Source organism: Lampris incognitus, chromosome 6 (genome assembly GCF_029633865.1).
Source record: "Lampris incognitus isolate fLamInc1 chromosome 6, fLamInc1.hap2, whole genome shotgun sequence".
NCBI classification, from domain to species: domain Eukaryota; kingdom Metazoa; phylum Chordata; class Actinopteri; order Lampriformes; family Lampridae; genus Lampris; species Lampris incognitus.
In genome coordinates, this window is record NC_079216.1 from 59,354,583 (window position 1) to 59,360,619 (window position 6,037).

Here is a 6,037-nt window from a genome sequence, read left to right on the forward strand (position 1 = left end):
GCGACCGGGGATTCCCTGTGTGCTGCCCACACCCCCGACAACTGCAGAAAGTCAGCTGATCGCATGGTGCTGTCATCCGGAACTTTTCCCCCGACCAGAACAAATGTACTGCCTGTCGCAGTAAATTTGTTCCGGCCGGGGAAAAAAGTTCCGGATGACGCGACAATGGCGTTCTAATCAGCTGTTGGAACTTTAATAACATTTGCACTCCTGCGCTCGCGCTAATAACCATCCCAGCCCTATCACAGGACACTGGAACGAGTAAAGACATAAAAATAAGGGATTTTCTAAATATATTGGATGATCTACTCCATGTTACGTCATAGCCTGTAACAAGGGTCATAGCGCTCTTGCAAAACCAATGGACGCACATAATTCCGCCACTAATGAAGTCAGAATAGGCTACCCATCACTTGTTGTTAGCAGTCTACGTTACGTAGTATTGTATTTACTTACACACACCATGCTTCAAAACGCAAAAATGAATGGGGAGTCCGAGTGAAACGTCATCTCAAGACGTCTCTTATAGTTGTAGGCCTACTTAATGTGTAGCAGTAGCTTCCTACCACCTCCTACCTGCAGATTAAACAGCCCATCATCGGAGGCAGCTAGAACTTTGCGGGGGGTCCGAAGTGTAAGCCCCCAGAAAATGTCTTCCCAGTTTCTGGCACATAGTAGACCTATGCCATACTTAACGTTTGACCCCTGAACATCCCCCCCCCATATCCGTACAGGTACACGAACATATAACTTAATAACGTGGGTTTATTTTACGCAAATAATAGTAAGGATGATCAAGCAGCACATGAAGACACCTTGAAACGTTGGTCAAGTATAGGTCTATTCATGGATGACAACCAAAAACTATGCCCTTATTCTCTGAGATCACAGGCATGGACCTAGAGATAAAATCGCTTAGTCACATAAGCCCTTACCTTTTCAAAGTATTCAGATCTAGCCTTAGTCGTAGCCTATTGCTATAGTCTTCCAAATGCTTAACCCTCACAAGGGCTTCAAACTTGTCTGACTTCAAAAACGTGTGCTGTACTTAACAGTAGTAGCATGCTGTGGTAACCAACGTTAATTCAAGACTTTGTTATCACCTGGTCAATACTGGAGTCATGTTCATCATTTACTGGCGACAATAGTTTATACTAAATAAAAGTTACAGTCATAGACATGAAGCATGACATCAATATTGAATAGAACATTAAAAAAATAATCTTGTTATATCAAGCCATTTGTGTTATTATACTATACATTAAGCCATCTTTTGACTTACAATGTCATACGGTAAAGAGTATGTTATCTGAATAATGCAATAATGAACAGACACGTTTTCACTTTCAACAACATGTATCGCCTTTTTTTCATGTCAAGTACAACTGAAATATTTTTCAATAGCCAACACAAAAATAGAACATGTCTGATTAAATTGGTTGGGTGGAACAGCCAAGAGCAAGTATCCTTTTCAGTCATCTTCTTAGCTGCACATTTTGTCTGGGTAGTCTGGACTGGACTTCATCTGTTTATGAACCTCTGACGGGAAGCCTCTGCATGGAATCGTTCTTGTTGTTTGTTGTGTATATGAGCACATTCGGACAGACACAATAGGCTAAAGCTTACACTCAGGGGTTAAAGCTTTGTACTCAGGGGTTTTCCATCCATGGTCTCCAACTGGACAAGATTGTCCTCCACACCGATGACCCTTACAGTTGTAAGAAAATGTAATTATTATACACATATTGACATATTTAAAATGTTGCCACAAAGTTTTGAAAGTTAACTTACCTATACTTGGTTGGCCAGTCTGGTTGCATGGCCATGCCTGACCTGCCACGCTTCAGCTCATTCTTCTTGAGCACCTCCATGCCAGGACTGATGTCGAACCGCTTCGTGTTCTTCTTCTTCCTCCTAAGATAGGCTGCCTTCTGTCTCTCCTGGGCCTTCTCTATGTTCTGACATACCTGCACAAATTCATGCGCTTAATAAGATTCTACATAGACAGTTTTAATGTTGTTAATTGAAAGAGAATTCAGTATTAAAGCACATTACTTTGTCAAAGACATCTGCATCCGCTTCAGCCCGCCCACAAACAAAGGCCTTGATGTCCTCATCTTCTACTTCTGCAACTGGATCATCTGCAGCTGGACCATCACCTGCAATCTGCATTTTTACAAATTCATGTAGATTCAAGTTGTCACTTAATGCAGAAGTTAAAACAAGTTTAAGCAATATGACATGAGACTGGTAAAGGATATACCCACAACTGCGACTTAGCCTGAGGCACAAAGACAGGCTGTTGAATGACAACCAATGACTGCATAACAAAGACATATCATACCTCTGAAAACAACCGTGGCTCTCGTCCATACATCAGACGAAAAGGCGAGTACTTGGTGGAAGACTGGAAAGAAGAGTTGTGTGCAAACAAAATCTCTTGTAACTGATCCTCCCACCTTTCCTGGAAGCCTTCCAAGGTCTTACCCATGGCCATCTTCAGGGTCTGGTTCGTCCGTTCATCAAGTCCTACAAATATCAATGAAATTTGTATTACAGTAACAGGTGTGCGGTCAAGTAATTGACTGTAACTACCACAACATATGCATACCATTTGTCTGTGGGTGGTATGCTGATGACATCCGGTGCTTTATCCCGCATCTCTCGAACATGGTCTGATTCACCTTTGAAAGAAAAAACAATTCATAGCAGTCATCATCAACTGAGCAATTCACTAAACAAATAAAGACAAGTATGAATTTACAACAGCAAAACTGTACCGTGTTCCAAAATTCCCGGCCGCGGTCTGTTAGGATGATCTCGGGAGATCCATGCCTGTAGAATATGTCCATCATTGCCTACAACACAATATTGTAGAAATGATTAGTTCTTTATTGGTTATTTACTAGCCTCACTAACTATCATAACGTTTGACAAACGGTTAGGTACATACCGCAGAGGTCAGTTCAGCTTGTTTCGCCAAAATGGGTCTAGCCTCCACCCATTTGGTGAAATAATCGGTGGCAGTCAGCAAGTAGGTATTACCACCTTTCTGCGACGCCTTCAGAGGTCCAATAAGGTCAACACCTTCATAGGAATGTAGAGAACAGAGAGGAGGGGTGATGGTAATGTTATTTCTGTAAGCAACCAGTCATTCCTCCAGTAAATCCATGTGAAGTTCTTTCTTACCGATCATGTGCCATGGAGCTACTGGTTTGATTGGCTTCAACTCTGGTGACTCCGTCTTCACCTTCTCAAACTTCTGGCATTGTTCACAGGTACTGACCTTCATGACAATAAGGAATAAATCACAACAGTTAATAGCAGATGAATGATGTCTTGTCATTGAAATCCGGGTATCTGCATTTCAGGAAGATTTCAAATTGATTGATTGACTGATTGATTGATTTGGGGTTAAAAGACAGAAACATAATCCAAAGGATAACTTGTTAAAGTGTTGCCACTTATTTTCAACATGGTCACTGACAGACTATCAAACAACATTTAGAAAAATATTAAAAGCTATGAGAAAATTAAATACATATCTTGTAAAACATAAATAGAGCAGTCATAGATGAACAAAATCTAATTCAATAATTTAAGACTTTTTAAGAACATGCGGGTTTGGTTTGTCAGAATTGAAAGTATTTCACCTACCCAGTCGTCAACATCTGCTGTGATGCTTTGCCAATAGAACCTCTTCTTGATCTTCTCCATCATCCTGTCTCGTCCAAAATGACCAGCATGGACTTCCTCAAGGATGACCATCTTCTTCTCGTCAGTGAAAACAACCCTCCTCAAGGGGCCATCAGCCCTCTGGTAGAACAAATCCTCACCTGAAAAAGAGAAATGAAAACAAAATGTCAATTGCAATGAACCTAACAGTGGGACACTTCTGTATACATATACAGCATATTTCATTTTCTATACAATACTTGATTATTTAGAAAAACGTTTTGTGAATGACTGCACTGTAAGGATGGAACATCAACAAAATATAATTGCTGCATGCTGCATACAAAAAGGGAAAACAACATATCAGACATGTACATCTCATAATAGTATTTTAAAGTAGTCAAAGGACATAAATCACTTTGACTCAAATGTAAAAAAAAAGCAACACGTAGAAAAAGAAAATATTCCTTTCAAACTTGGTGCCAGTATATGAAACAACTCCTTGCCAGTCAGAAAACCAGTCCCTAGCACTAGTCGTCACCATTTAGCAAAGTCATTACGGTTTGATTACCAGAGTTGACTCTCCATTTGTCTCAGGTAAATTCTGGGGTACAACTATCCTATCATAGTAACATAAAGATAGTCCCGACACACACCCCTCATAACATGGTATATTACTTACATTTGATTGGCAATAGGAAACACTTTGGTCGACTGACACTACTCTAGTCTGACTGCTCTGTTGAACAACTAGCACTAGTGCTAGCTAGCTAGTGAGTTAACCATTAGCCAAGGTTACGAAGTGTTTGGTGAACTTTAACGTCAGCAATGATAACCTACGGGAACTTGCAAACCAAACGAGTTTACATGAGCCTGCAATAACAAAGCGGTGTCCCTGATATACAACTCAAGTTACTTAGCATTACCTTGAAGTGAATAGTTTTTTGCAGCCTTCCTGATGGCTCTCTTGGAGGACTCGGAGAGTCCAGGGTTGTACTTCTCCTTTCTGGAAAGATAAAACAAAATATCCTGGAATAACACCATCCTAACAAGTTACAGATGACTGACAGGTTGTTAAGTTATACAGTATTAGTAAGATAGCCGTCTAACTATGCTTTGAAGTATCTAGCTGCTAGCAAGCTAATGCCTGACTATAGCTAACGCGATCGGTAGAGACTAGCTAACTGTGAACAGCTGATTAGAACGCCATTGTCGCGTCAACCGGAACCTTTCCCCCGACCGGAACAAATACACTGTGACGGCAGTAAATTTGTTCCGGCGGGGAAACAGTTCCGGTCGCGTCATCCGGAACTGTTTCCCCGGCCGGAACAAATTTACTGTGACAGTTCCATACTGTGAGACATTTAATCGCTCCGTTGTCAAGATGCTGAGCGTCTATTTACAGAGAAGTGGCGCCAAAAGAACAGAACAACTAAAGATATATGTGACGAGAAGGGCCCTGCCTTTGTGAAGCTATGAAAGTTTCACAACATCAGATGGTCTGCATGGAGGCAAAAGACTTGGCAATATGGAGGCTATTACCTGGCATTCAAATTCAAGAGGCTACAAGGGATGACAGTGACCTAAAACATATCTGCACAGTGTTTTCAGTGTTTCCTAGCCAACATGCTTGACACCGGAAACATTTCACAGTTCACCTCCTTCAGGTTCCAGCAAGACAAACTGACTATTGGTGAATACAAAGATGGGCTCATGGTAGCTGCTGGACAGCTGACACTATTGCTTGACAGTGAAGGCAAGTACAGGAAAGAGACTGCTGACAGGGACAAGACTGATGTATTGAGAGGTCTAGTTCATGAGTTTGAAAGCAGATATGAATCCCTTAAGTCGTGTGATCGGTTTTTAATTTTTGACCCTTCAACTCGGCCTGAAGAAATGCAAGACCTCCACAGTTTTTGGCAACACAACACTTACTAACATCCTCCAGAAATATGAGGCCAGCTTGTCTGTTGACAGACAAGAGAATGGGTACGTTTAAAGCAAGCAGGAAAATGCTTGGCAGCCTCCTCTGTGTATGACTCAATAAACACAGTGAAGATAAGTGATCCAGATAGTTACTCCAACATTCATAAAGTCCTTCTGTTGTCCCTTACACTGCCCGTGCAGTGCTACATGAGAGGGGATTTTCACATCTCAATATAATAAAAAGTACAGATCCCACCTATCAGACTACCTATCAAATACCCCTTTCACACTGGCCAAAAAAACCCCACTAACATCCGCCTTTGGTGGTCAATCATTGACCAAAGGCGGATGTTTAGCGGGTTATTTGGCCAGTGTGAACAAGAGACTTTTGACCCGAAGCTGGCTGTTGATTTATGGATGCAAACAGCTAATCGCA